This window comes from Rhinopithecus roxellana, chromosome 7, assembly GCF_007565055.1.
Source record: "Rhinopithecus roxellana isolate Shanxi Qingling chromosome 7, ASM756505v1, whole genome shotgun sequence".
NCBI classification, from domain to species: Eukaryota; Metazoa; Chordata; class Mammalia; order Primates; family Cercopithecidae; genus Rhinopithecus; species Rhinopithecus roxellana.
In genome coordinates, this window is record NC_044555.1 from 105,169,327 (window position 1) to 105,184,609 (window position 15,283).

A 15,283-nucleotide genomic window follows, 5' to 3' on the forward strand; every position below is an offset into this window, starting at 1 on the left:
ATACAAAATTAACAAAATCCAGTGCCTTTGAAAACTCTCTTCTCCCAATTATTTTTCTATTTCCTATCTAGTTCTCACCCATTTCCCCACAGGATGCTGTCCAGTTGTTTTGGAGGTATGTTTCATTGGAATAGTTAAGATTTGCTGAGAAACTACTATACAAAAAGCATGATTAATAAAAAAATCTCATAATCCAATAAATGCTGAATTTTACTACCATTTGACAGATGAGGAAAGAGAGGCTTGGAAGCCTACTTTATTTATCCAGATCTCCTCCAAAATAGGCAATACATCTGCCAGTAGATGTGGCTTACCTATCTACTATCTACTGCCAGTAGATGTGGCTTACCTATCTACTATCTACTGCCAGTAGATGTGGCTTACCTATTTTACCTGGTAAAAAGTGGGAAGCAGAGTAAAGAGAGAATTTCCACTTTTCCACAATAAGGGAATGCTAGTTAATCTTCCAGATGTACAGGGAAGATTTGGCTCTGGCTTTGTTCAAATCAGAAACAATTACCTGAAAGTTTTGGTCACAGCATTTTAGGTAATTTTTAAATACTGGCTAACAATGACAGGAAAGGCAGTAGGGTTTTATTAATGGAAGTTAGAAAGGGTAGCAAATATAGACATAGTAAACTTAATAGGGTTTAAAAAAAATTCAAAGGACCTGTGATCAGATTTCCCACCAAACAAGAGAGATGTTAAGTATAGTTATAAACTATCATGTATTGAGCATCTGCTCCATGCCAGGCACTACTGGACAGTGTACAAACAGTGTCCTTTAATTTTCACAACATTCCAATGACAGTGGTTATTATTACCTATATTTAACATATGAGGCCTAGGGGCTTAAGTGAGTTATCCACAGTCCCCTGAGTCCTATAGGTTTCTATTGTGTCACTCGGGTGATATTAAGTACCTACCACATACCAGATGTTAAACAAATGTTAACTATTGTTTTCTTGCTAGTATTGTCATTATTATAACTGACATTTCCTTAAAACTCCTCCAAGCCTTACTTACCTTAACCATAACATGAAAGTCAACACAAAATAAGTTTGTCAGAGTGATTAAATGAAACAGCCCACTTAAAGTTTCTAGCATACAGAAGCCACTTAGTCAATGTCAAAACCCTATAAATTTTCTCTTGAAAGATGTTTTTTATTTTTACATGAGGCTATATAAGACAGTGGATGTTGATGCTTTCAGCTATTTAGTGGCATGCTCCTGGATAATGAACTTGATGTTTATCTTCAGAAAACAATGTGTGACTAGAAAATGACTTTTTTTTCAAGTGCCTGTGATCAGGAGGTTAGGAGAGTTTATGGCTGAAATATTCGGCATACACTTCAAAGTTTCTGAGTCTTTTCTATTTCATATATTTCATATACTATTTCCTTTTCCTCTCTTCCTATAATTTGTTTCCCTAAGGACTTAAACAGATATTATATACTGTTTGTGTATTTAACAAAATAGTATTATTTATAATGCAATTAAAATAGTCTAAACCATTGGTGTCTTAGTCTACAAGTTGTCTTCTTTTTTTTTTTTTTTGAGACAGAGTCTTGCTCTGTCACCCAGGCTGGAGTGCAGTGGCATGATCGCAGGTTACCGCAACCTCCGCCTCCCAGGTTCAGGCAATTCTCGTGCCTCAGCCTCCTGAGTAGCTGGGATGACAGGCATGCACCACCACACCTGGTTAAGTTTTCTGTATTTTCAGTAGAGACAGAATAGGCTGGTTTTGAACTCCTGGACTCATGTGATCCACCCTCCTCAGCCTCCCAAAGTGCTAGGATTACGGGCATGACCCACCCTGCCTGGCCCCAAAAGTTGTCTTTTAATAGTTGAAGCAATGTTTACTGGTAGTGCACAAGTGCTCAATAAATGTGTTAAATAAATATCAGATGAAAGAGTAAATGAACGACTCTTTCCATTATTACTTATTATTTTTATATCTTTAGATTTCCACCAAGAATGCTTCCCTAAAATTGGATATGTACGTATCTCTGCCAATTCATTTTGACAAAACACATCATGTTCTCCTAGATATAAAAGCACAAATGAATTAATATTTGTTACACTTTATACTTAAAAATTATATTTGAAATTGATTTTGCTACTTGATGTGCTAACATTTAAATGCAGCTCCGCTTCCTTACATTGTTTCCTTCATAATGCTTCTCTTCATTTAAAATGCATTTTGATGAGTTCTGGCACTCCTTGTGCCTTTAAAGCGTAAGATAAAATTTCAGTTTACAGACAGATCTTTATGTTATTGACTAACAGTAACCTCTGATTCCAGAAGGAAAAAAAAATGAGCAAGTATCTCTAGCATGTTAAAAAAAAAAAAACAAACTCCTGATAGTTTAGGGTCTTCTCCAAATTTGTCAAATAAAGGCACAGCTAGAATGTATATTATTAAAAAGAGTAGTTGTTTGGGAAAATGTTTATTTGAGAGCTTATCATCGAAAAGCTAGCTCAGGGAAAGAAAGCCCTGATGCCAAATTAGGGAAAAACAAATGAAGAAAGGGCAAGATTAGCATGCATTGTAATGGAAGATGCTAAATAGGGCTCAATAAGACAGTGCATATTGATAATTTCAGCTTTAGTGGCATGCCCCTGGATAATGAACTTGACATTTATCTTTAAAAAGATATTTGGATATGGTTTACATGAAACCTCCAAATTTCAATAGTTGGTGCCACCTTCACCATAATAAATGAATTCCCGCTCTGTTGATTTCCATGACAGCTGGTTGTTCAAAAGAGCCTGTCACCTCCCTCCCCGTGCCTTCTCTTTTGTACACACCAGCTCCCCTTAGTATTCTGCCATAATTGGAAGCACCCTGAGGCCCTCACCAGAAGCAGATGCCGGCACTATGCTTCTTGTACAGCCTGTGCTTTTCTAAAAATATTCTCTACTTATAGTTTGGATGGTTGACCCTCCAAATCTCATGTTGAAATCTAATCCCCAATGTTGAGGATGGAGCCTAATGGGAGGAGTTTGGGTCATGAGGTAAAATCCCTCATGAATGGTTTGGTACTGTCCTCATGGTAATGAGTGAGCTCTTGCTCTGTTAGACACCATGGGAGCTGGTTGTTAAAAAGATCCTGGCATCTTTCTCCCTCTCTCTTTTTCTTTCTCTCTCACCATGTGATCTTTGCACATGCCAGCTCCCCTTCACCTTCCACCATGAGTGGAAGCAGCCCGAGGCCTTCACCAGATACAGATGCTGGCACCATGCTTCTTATACAGCCTGCAGAACTGTAAGCCAAATGAACCTCTTTTTCAAATAAATCACCCGGCCTCAGATATTCCTTTATAACAACACAAATAGATTAAGACAGAAAGTGAGAAGTGGCTTTTGAGCTCAACATTGAAGACAGAATAGAATTTAGAATTTGGAGGGGGAAAGAGAAAGAGTATCTCAAAGTGTGTGTTGGAGTAGGGGAGCTTCATGAAAAGCTTGGAAACCAATGAGTGTTGAATGAGGCAGGGCTGATGGTCTGTGGCCTTATTGGGTTATACTCAGTAATAGGAGATCAGCTGGAATAGGTAAGGTGACAGCAACTTCCAGCAACTCTATCTTCATTAAGTGTTATGATATCATGCACCAGAGAACATAAAGTTCTAAGTTTATTTTGGGGGAATGTTATATAAATCCAAGATCATTATTTTTTATTCTTCATATTAATAGGCAATGCATTAAGTGTGCATTAAAACCAAAAATGGACAACCAAGGAAATGGTAAGAGGCAGATGCCGATTTGGTGGTTTTGATATTTACAGTAGCTTTTCCAAAGAGAAGCTCCTGTTAAATGCTTAGAAATATGGGACTGGCCAGCCTAGGCAACATGGCAAAATGCCATCTCTGCAAAAAAAAATAAAAAATAAAAAATTAGCCAGGCATGGTGGCACATATCTGTAGTCCCAACTACTCAGGTGACTGAGGTAGGAGAATTACTTGAGCCCAGGAGGTTGAGGCTGCAGTAGGTTGTGATTAGGCCACTGTACTCTAGCCTGGGCAACAGAGCAAGACCATGTCACAAAAAAAAAAAAAAAAAAAAAGAAAAAGAAAAAGGAAAAGAAAGAAATATGGGACTGGAACTCTCATCTTTGTCTCATGGTTTTGATGCTTTGTGCTACTTACTACACCTGTAATAAACATCCCTTGCCACCAGGTGGCTACAGAGTTATGCCATGTTTTCAGGAGGTTAAGACTCCAATGTGGTGAAAGCTTTTCCAAGTCACAACTTTTAAAAACTGATAATGTATTTAATGTTCTATTTACCATCTAGACAGTCTTTTAGGAAAAGTTGACTTGAGTTCACCCCGTCTCAATATTCATAGGTTTAGATAATTGATTTATATTCCCAAAGGGGACACTAAAGCAAATGAAATAGAACGAATTCATATGATTTGCATCCGGTTTCTACTGAATTCATTGAATTCTGTCATTTAAAAATAATTTTTATTCATGTTCCATAATTCACTGATTGAGATTCCTTATGGCAGAGTTACAACTGTGAGAAGAGATGTTCACTGAATTAGAGGAAGAGAAGGATAGCAAGGCACTTTAAAGCCTTAATTGGAAGGTCAGAGGTAATTTAAGTAGTAGTCGTTGGAAGAATACAGATTCAGTGTGTCTGACTTCATTAAACATTATATCATGGCCCACAGAACATAATGTTCTAAGTTTGTTTTTTGGGAAAATTATATAAATCCAAGATTATTATTTTTGACTCTTCATATTAATAGGTAACACATTATGTGGGCATTAGAACCAAAAATGATGTAACCTAGTTTTTAAAAGGCAAAACACTGCAATTAACATATCAAAATTCTCCTGTCACAAGGAAAAGATGTTGTTCATTGCCCTAAATTATTCATAAGTTTTCACATAATTTGCTGTAAACATCTGACCGATAGAAGAGTCCAGAACTAGATAGAAGAATCGATGTTGATACAATGAATTTCATCTTTTTCCCCTTCTTCTACTTGTGCCTATGAGGGTTATAATAAAGAATGAGTGGACTAAGGTATCTGGAAAATATATTCTTAAATATTAGATTAATTCACTAAGATAACTATGGAGAACTATTATGTGATCAGCACTATGCCAGGAATTACTGGGGTTCCAGAAACGTATTGGCCAAGATCTCTGACCTTCACTTAAAATCTTATTGGTGAGATAAGATTAATTAACATGAAATAAAGAAAAAGAATAGCGTGCTCTAAGCAATAAGGTTTATACATATACAAAGAGGTGAGGAATTAATGAAGCCTGCATTTCAGCAGAAGATCCTTAAGAAAGTGCGCTTATCAACTGGGATGAATTGTATAACCATTTTCTGTCATTATCTCTTTCATATCATTGCACAGCCTCTTTTTTATGCCCCATGCAGGCCCTTGCACGTGGTAGGTGCTCCATAAATATTTGCTGCTTGATCAAATAATTTTTTGACAAGGATATAGTAAAAACAAGCAAAAGAGAGACATTTTGTTTTTCTGTTGAATAGTTATCTTGAGAAAAAAAAAATCTGCATTGACCATGATAGAGTATCTTACCATTAGGTCATAGGATAGGAAAGTAAAGCTTATAAATCTGCTTTCTAAAGAGTGCAGTGCCCAGTAGTTCATCCTCACAGCCTTGAAGAATGAAGGTCAAAACTGGAATGCTTAGTGAATCCTGAAAACAATTTTAGTTCACTAGTCTGAATCAATTAGACATGACCTATAATATCAAGATTGCAAGTGGCTAGTAGTTAACTTTTCAGCAGAAATGTTTCTCTAATGCTTAGTATATCTAAAATTTGATGGAAATATTTAAATAATGTGAATTTGCTCTCTTTTTTAAAAGCAGTATTTAAATAGTATCTATTTTATGTCTAAAAAAGGCAGGAGTCTTTTATCTTGATATCTGTATTTATCTATCTATCTATCTATCTATCTATCTATCTATCTATCTTTTAATTGAGATGGAGTCTCACTCTGTCACCCAGTCTGGAGTGCAGTGGCACGATCTTGGCTCATCGCAACTTCCGCAGCCCAGCTTCAAGCGGTTCTTGTGCCTCAGGTTCCCAAGTAGCTGGGACTACAGACGTGCACCACCATGCCAGGCTAATTTTTTATTTTTTGTATTTTTAGTAGAGACAGAGTTTCGCCATGTTGGCCAGGCTGGTCTGGAACTCCTGACCTCAGGTGATCTGCCCACCTCAGCCTCCCAAAGTGCTGAGATTACAGGCGTGAACCACCGCGCCTGGCCAATATACTTATATTAAGGAACTCTTATTTGTTTAGAAATGCTCCTCTTAAATTTCAGTCCTCCAAATAAACAAAAAACACTGACCAGGATTTGTTGCAACTAGTAGTTGGCAAGTACATAATTTTATTGGAACATGGTTAGGCATAATTAGAACAGTAGCACATCACCAAAGGTAGTGATAGAATAACAGTCACCAATAAAGTAAACACTTTGGTGGAATCTCTTGTAGGTGAATTATCTGTACTACAAAGATGCATTTTGACGTGTATGCACATTGAGAGCAATATAAGAATTTAGGATTAAGGCTATTGGTATCATACTTACATATAAAACAATTATTTTGGGTACTACAACTGCTTTTCAAAACTGTGGAATAATGAACAGGTATTTTTCGGAATGATGAATTAGATGGAACCACAACTTCATAAGTGAATGGCCCAATGTAAACTATTAAAACCCACAATTAATAAACAACCAGTGGCATGTTATTTTTCCATCTTTTTATATTTATATCTGTGAAATGATGTGTGTATTTAGGAGAGTATCTATACTCTGGTTACCCAACAGTTTGGAAATGGGTCTCCATTGGAAAAACAGAAACATGAGTTAATTTGTATCTTTCCCTTCAATTTGCTATTGCTCTAGAATTTGAGGCAAGACAATATGCCCTTTTATGAGTCACAGAAAAGCCTGTGCCCTTTAATATCTGGAGTACGCTTTTTTCCCCTACTCCTAAAGTGGGTAATACTTATTTTTAAATTGTTTTCCTCCTCTTCATTTTTTAAAAGCCATTAGCCAAGAAGGGACTAAGATATCACTTTTAGTTCTCATTTTGCTGTGAAGTCTCTGGTATTTGATTCCGTTCTACTTCAAATGTCTGAGAAAAGTTCCAAACCTCAACTTTGGACATGAAACTTCCTCATACAGGGAGGACAGGCAAGAAAGTAATGCGATATTTTACACCTATTGTAAGAACCAAGCATTTGTGGGAACATGAACAACCGAATCTCTTACACATTGCTAGCAGAAATATAAATTTGTAAAATTACTTGGAAAAAGTTGGCATTATTTCTTAAAACTGAACATTCACAATCTGTATATGATGTTTTGTTTTAATAATTAATTAATTATATTATTTGAGCTGTATGTGGAGACATGGCAATGGTGATTCATACACCAAGGGTTATAATTAATCCAGTTCTGTGCACTAGAGGCCAGATTATTCCTAGAATTCAAAGACGGCTGAACACCTAAGCAGCATCATTTGGTAAGGCAGCATATCAGGCTGGGACAAAAGTCAGGGGGATATAGAGAAAGGCACTTGTTTTGGTGGGAACACTATTAATTAGAGCAGTTCTTGGTTCATAAAATTTTATCTATGAATATTTGCTGACTAAATGAAGCAAAAAATGGAGAAAAAGGTAATGATTATTTGCCAATGACTGCTTGAGGTGGCAGATTTTCAGTCATAACCAAGAGAAAATAAAAAAGGTACATCAAATGGATAGTTCTCTGTTTTGTGCATTTGAGAGAATGTGAGTTCCTTCCAGAGGCACAGGAAAGATGTGTCATTGTCCTTCAAGCAATTCAAGGATAGTGATCTACAAATTTGTTGTCAGGAAATATTAGGCAATTTAAAATAGTCATTCAGTATATATGCCAATGTAAAATAATTGGATCTAAAGCAACTTTTCTTTTGTAAGGGGAAATTATAAGAAGAGTAGAAAATTATAGAATTATTAACTAAAAGAAATTCCAAATGTTTTTACCAGATCCCCTGACAAATGGTAATTTGAAAAAAAAAAAGGTGGGAACTGAACAATGAGATCACTTGGACTCGGGAAGGGGAACATCACACACTGGGGCCTATCATGGGGAGGGGGGAGGGATTGCATTGGGGAGTTATACATGATATAAATGATGAATTGATGGGTGCTGACAAGTTGATGGGTGCAGCACACCAACATGGCACAAATATACATATGTAACAAACCTGCGCGTTATGCACATGTACCCTAGAACTTAAAGTATAATAAAAAAAAGAAAAAGAAAAAGAAAAAAAAAAAGAGGTTGGTATTGGTGAGTAGGGAGATGTTTAGTTATGACAATAGCTATTAATTATTAAATGCTTAACAAGTAATGTCAGGTAGTGGACTAGACTCTTCACAAGTTATTTCTTCCAATTCTCACAGCAGTTGATGAAGTAGTCATTATTGATTCCATTTAATATATGTAAAAACAGAGGCTACAAGAACTTGAGTGAGTTTACCAAAGTCCCACAGCTAGTCAGTGACAGTGCTGGGATTCAGAGTCCAGATCTGCCTGATTCTAAACTCACATTTTCTTCACTGGAAGTTGACCTAGCAGTCACCATGTTGAGTGAATGAAGCAATGGGTTCTGAGATGTTTCTGGTCACCTACTCACTCCCTCCTTTAAGCTTGTTCTTCTATATAGAGCATGGGGCCCCAACCCCAACTCTGCTGTCTACAGCACTGCCAAGTGACCCATTGGGCTCCACCTTGACCAACTGGGCATCGAGCGGTGCAAAAGCAAACCCCTCTCAAAGCTGGGAGAGTCACACCGTGGGCTACTCCTGCATGCAGCTGGGTACATATCTCCTGGGTCCTATGACTTACCTAAAAAAAAAGTGAGAAAGTGGAGAGACAGCTCAGTAACTGCTATTACTAGAAAAACGTGACTATGTCTGGCCGGGTGCGGTGGCTTACTACTGTAATCCCAGCACTTTGGAAGGCCAAGGAAGGCAGATCACAAGGTCAAGAGATCAAGACCATACTGGCCAACATGGTGAAACCTGCAAAAAAATGGTGAAAAATGCAAAAAAAAAAAAAAAAAAAAAAATTAGCTGGGCATGGTGGCGCACACCTGTAGTCCCAGGTACTTGGGAGGCTGAGGCCAGAGAATCCTTTGAACCTGAGAGGCGGAGGTTGCAGTGAGCCGAGATTGTGCCACTACACTCCAGCCTGGTGACAGAGCGAGACTCCGTCTAAAAAAAAAAAGTCACTATGTCCATACCAGATTAATAGAAGATACTCAGTAAATATTATCCTCGCTATTACATTATTGCAATCATTACTAGCTGTGAAGCTTTTAGCAATTTACCTTAACCCCTCTTAGACTCAGTGTCCTAGTCTATAAAATAAGGTTGACACTACTGGAATGATCTAAGATTGTCATGGTGATTATATGACAAGATAAATCCATTTAAATCTCTGGGCAATTTGCTCATTAAGTGTTAGTAAGACAGAGAGATAAGTGGTTTTCTCCTTTTGATGTGATGAAAATGAGATTATAATTATCTTGCAGTTGATGGTGCCCTTGTATTTGCCCCACATTTCTACTAGCTTCCTGACAAGTGAGGCTTCCCCAGCCTCTTCATTCTCTGTATGTAAACAGTCAGCTTAGACCTAGTGCTGAGAGAATTCCCTTTCCAGTTCTTTCTTACAAGTTAGAACTACATTCAAGACTCATTCCTGGCCCCCTTTTTTTCCATCATGACACCTTCAAATGCTCAAGTCCCAACTAATCTCTCTCTATCACATAATTTGACAATGATCAATTTCTCATTTATTCTGTTAATTCACCTTGTTAGCTTATTAGCTGATTGGTAAACCCTTTGAAAGGTCTATCTTCTCATACATCTTAGTACTTACTGCAACACCTATCCCAGTGCCTTTCATAAAGTAGAAGCTAAATAAATAACTATTGCTGGATAAATTAATGTAAGTTATCTATGACGTCAGCCATCAATTTTTGTAACCAAAACTGAAGCCAAGCTTTAGAAGATTGAATGTCATAGTTTTAGCACCGCATAAAACAAGGCACTGTTTCAGGTGATAAAATACAGGCTGAAAACTCATTTAAAATTTAGAAAACAATAGTTTGTGACAGATGAATCCAGGATAAGTTAAGTAAAAAACAATTATTTTGAAGGAAGGCCTCACCTCATACTATTCTTGTATTAAAATTATGGATGGTAAACTTGCCTTCCTAGGAAATGTATTTTGGGGGGACTCCCACAAAAAGGACATGGCCCTCATTAACCCAAGGTCATATTTATGTTCTGATCATAAATCAGATCAGATCAGATAGCAAAAAAATGTACACAATCTGCATTTCATTTGCAATCTTACTATTTTCAGACAATTGAGGCAAAATGTAGCAGTTAAAAATATATATCTCAATAAATACTTATTGATTGATATGTAAAACCCAGTAAAAAAGATGACACATCTTTCCTGACAATTGGCAAGGATAAGTACAATGACTTCTCTATACCATAGTTTGGTGTATATTTTAAAAATTATAATTCTTTCAACTATAATCTTTATCAATGCTATTGAGCCAAGAATAAAAGGAATGTGAACATCAAATATGTGGGTGATATGGAATGGGAGTAGAAGATTGGCACGTGCCTTTATATAAACCTCTTTGTCTTGATGTTCCAGAGACTGGCCTCCTTTTGAAATAAAAATAAATACCTTCTTCCTTAGAAACATGTCAAGGTAGGGTGCTCACATGACCTAATAACCTTACAAATGAATGTCTATAATGATAGTTTTGTTATTTTCTCTTTATTATTTTAACACAGAATGAATGGTATTTTAATATATCTTCATCCCTTACCCATAAATACAAATATCTCACTGATAACAAGATGTGAGAAGGAAGTCTTTTAAATAGATTTTTGAAACTTGATTTATTCAAATAATATAGTCTTGGGGGTCATCTTAGAGGTCCATGTGGGTGGGTCAGAATCTGTCAACATAATGTCTTTTTCTCAGCATTTTTCCTAAAGGAAGCATGCTATTTCCTTTCCCTTGTAATTATTTTTGCTTCTTTTTCCTGCTAGTGTATTTTAATTTTCTTTGGAAATTTGAGGATGGAAAAGTGTGATTATTTAGATTTTCTAATAATATAAAACAGTTTTTGTGATAAAGACTATGAATTCTCTTTGACACAAACATCTGCCTGTAGTTGAATGAAGCATTATTTAGGATAGAACGTAGTATTCAACAGGAAAAGCAATTTGTCTAAAAAATGCTTATTTCCTTGTTGCATTTACCCTCTTGCCAGCTTGATGTATCTGCACTGCCTATTTATTCTTTGCTACTGTCAAGATAGCAAGTTTCTATCTGGAGCAGATGGTGTAACTGCCATTGTTCAAATGCTTCAAATTCATTCTGCTGCAGGGTATTTTTATCATTAAACCTCTAATTTAGCAATATTAATAAATTGAATCTATGTACTATTTTGTCTGGGATGTCTGAACATTTGTTAAATATCTGAACCTAAAAATAATATTATTTTGATATCATGAAAATTGTATCAAAATTTATTTGATTATTTTTTAACAGAAATCAATGTAAAGATGTAATTTATTAATATGTTCAAAGGCATCATTCTCTCTCTCTCTCTTTATATATATGTATATACATATATGTGTGAATGTACACATATATATGCACATATATATATGTGTGTGTGTGTGTGAATGTATGTACTCCAAGCAGATAAAACTATTGTTTTAAACACCTAGTGATCTTACATTTTGGAGAGGCAGTAAAAAAGTATGTTAAGTACATATGCATGTGTGTGTGTGTATATACATACACACAGACATATATATACACATATATACATATATGTACATGTATATATATACATAGAGAGGGAGAGTATGATGGTAGGTAAATGCTATAAAATTTTAGCTATTAGTCATTAGTTCTATAAATTTCTTAGTTGTATATGACTCTATCATAGAAGGTACTTGTTTCCCTTACTACTTCCTCCATTACTTATCTCAATAGAAATTTAAAAAATCTTGATGTGTGTCTTCATACTCTTAAATAGAGTGTTTAAATTTAAATCTATTTTTAAAATTACAAATGTGGGCCTTTTTATCTATAGGTTCTAACAACATACCCCCCTCACCCCACATAGAAAGCCATCGCACTTCATATTTTACCATCAGGAAGGAATTAGAAACAAGGCTAATTTTTTTACTCTCCACCATATTTTCAATATTAAAATGATTAAAACTGGACCAACAAACATTTTTCATTTGACTTTATCCTTACAGTTTTAAAAAGCAAGGCAATAAGTGAAAATTTGCAGAAATATTAATAACTTTTAAACAAGTTATACTCACATATGAGAATTCAGTAAGTAGAATTCCGCAACTTATCATGATTTTTCACTGATTATTACTTTAGAAATTATTTCATTCAGTGTAGTCTGTATATTGTGGCCAGGCATGGTGGCTTACACCTGTAATCCCAGCACTTCAGGAGGCTGAGGTGGGCGGATCACTTGAGCTCAGGAGTTTGAGACCAGCCTGGGCAATATGGCAAAACCTTGTCTCTACCAAAAATACAAAAAATTAGAAGGGCACAGTGGCACATGCCTGTTGTCCCAACTACTAGGGAGGCTGAGGTGGGAGGATCCCTTGAGCCCAATGAGGTAGAGGTTGCAGTGAGCCGAGATCACATCACTGCATTCCAGCCTGAGTGATAGACTGAGATCCCATCTTAAAAAAAAAAAATCAGTAACTAAATAGAATTCTGCAACTTATCATTATTTTTCAGTGATTACTACTTTAGAAATAATTTAATTCACTGTAATCTCTAAATTGAAACAATATCCCACAGTTGGACAATTGTACAATCAGCAATGATTGATTCTAATTTAACAAATGTTGAACAAGTCAACAACTATTGGGGTGACTATATATTCTACTTTTCCTAGGACAGTCACAGTTTATGCTTATTGCATGTGTATTAATTATAATTTTTAACTCTCAGAAGTGTCTAATCTGGATGCTAAATTATGTACTCATTCTGATGGACCCAGGTAAACCTGGGTGTTACATGCTGATATATATAAAGAACCATAAACAAATGTCCCTTACCTGAAGAAGCATACAAAACTTATTAATGATGCAATATACATTCATAAAATTCTTGCCAAATACGTTTTTTATTAAAAGTTTCAAGTTTTAGTATAGCCAGTAAGCACTGTGAAAATTCAGAGAAGAGGTGTAAGGATATGGATTAGAGTGGTTAAGGCTAGTTTAATGGAGTTGCTGTACTAAAAGACATTGTGGGCATGAAGTCACATAGTTATGGGGATAGAGATGAATATGGTCTACAGCTGATTAATCAACAGTGGAAATGACTGAATATAAAGAAGAGTATGTTAATAAGAATAACAGGTAAGGACTCAGAAATTCTGATCTCTTGTCCTGCTCTTCCACTGGCTGACTTTGTATCATTGAGTAAATTACTTCTTCCTTTTGACTTTAGTTTCTTGATTGGTAAAATGAGGGATTAAACTGGATTCATCCATTCATCAGTTTTTTTATGATGAGATTACTTTGTGCAAGGCACTCCACTAAGGACTATGTAAATGATCTTTCAAGTTCCTTTTCCTGCTTTAATTTTTATGGTAATCACTTTTGTCACCAATATCTCCAATCATATAGTTGTAGCCAGTTTAGAATCATGTGCTTCTCTGTCAAAGAAGAACATTTCTTGCAGGTAAATGATCCCAAACCAACAAATATTTGTTGCATTAAATTGAATTGAAATTTTTTCTTGCAAGTGCCCTTTGTTTCCTAATTGGATTAGAACCATGTTTTCATTCCCTGTGATGGTAATGCAACCCCAGAGTGGTAAGGGACTCTGCCAGGAGAAGCTGGCTTTGTGTGTTTTCAGACCGTGAATATAGCTATTACGTTAACAGGTGACTGAGGCTGCAGCCGACTCAGTTGAGAAGCATGAATGCTGTGCAAATGTTTTTTCTTTTTGTCCCTTCTCACAAATGAAACCAGTTTCCCATTTGCTCTACGTGCCCAATCTAAAGAATCTTGCCCTTACTCCAAGTGCTAATCACCTAACAGGAAAGATCATGCTCCCTAGAGTGGAGTTATGGCACTAAACAGCAAGGAACTCTAGCAATTCAAAGAAGCTGAGGTGTCTTCTGAGAATCCAACTGATTCAAGGCTATAGGCCCACTTTCCAGTGCAGGTTTTCCTATTTTTGAGGGAGTTGGAAAGGTGACCCTAAAATATCAGTATGGATTATACATCACTTTTGATAATACACACTGATGCTCCCTTCCACTAACTGGATAAGTTGAGGATAGATCTAGCCTAAAAGGAATCTGATGAGCAAGAGAAAATTATTTTTACTTGTCAAATATTCATTCTGTACTTGAAAATTGTGGCATGATAAATGTAGCTATATGTTTATCCATAATTAAATCTGGAGCCTTCTTAATATATAGTAGATGCAAAATACAAGATCAAATGCGACCATGTTTAAGTTGATAGTTCATTCTTTTATCTTTGTCACTTGTCAGAAATCAGAGACAGATATTGTGTGTGCGTGTGCCAGGATATAGTTAAATCCAGGTGGAGTCTACCTCTGATTAATGTATACTTTTCACATTGATATTGATGGTCACGAAGCTAGCAGTAGGGAATCAAATGGAGAGAATTCAAGACTTTATCAGGACAAGTTGAATGAAAACTAGAAGTAAGAAAAAATAGGAGTTAAAATAAATGTTTGATTATAAATGAGTGCTACAAGGAAAGCAAATACTTGTGAGGGTATTTGTTTTCTCCAGATTGCACTTTTACACACAGAACACCTTGTAAACATTGTTACCAGGGGCTTCCTCTTACTTTTGGTATGGTTAGGCATTGGCAGGGAAACTGAAGTCCTTTCAGGAAAATACTCGTAGTCAGTACCTTTTGCTAATTTTTTACAAATAAGTGAATTTTAAGTGTTAAGAAATTTCTACTAGCTTTCCACATAGACCTATTGACATTTTTTAACTTTAAGTGTATTTTTTTCAGCACTACATAGTCCTGTAGGTTTAAATGTGTAAATATACAGAGGCAACTATTAAAAGTGTTAAATCAGAGATATGAACAACTGAAAACTAACTGATAGGAGCTGGAAATAGAGTTGTAGGCAAATGGTTGGGAATCTG

At 35.9% G+C, this 15,283-nt stretch overlaps 1 protein-coding gene and 1 non-coding gene across 3 annotated transcripts in view; both read left to right on the top strand.

Annotated features, from left to right (window-relative positions):
* Positions 1 to 15,283, top strand: part of HTR2C (5-hydroxytryptamine receptor 2C) — a 332,250-nt gene that overhangs the window by 33,069 nt on the left and 283,898 nt on the right. The window lies entirely within an intron of this gene.
* LOC115898905 lies at positions 8,756 to 8,883 on the top strand. The gene has a single exon (XR_004058556.1). It is a non-coding gene; the product is annotated as a small nucleolar RNA SNORA35 (small nucleolar RNA).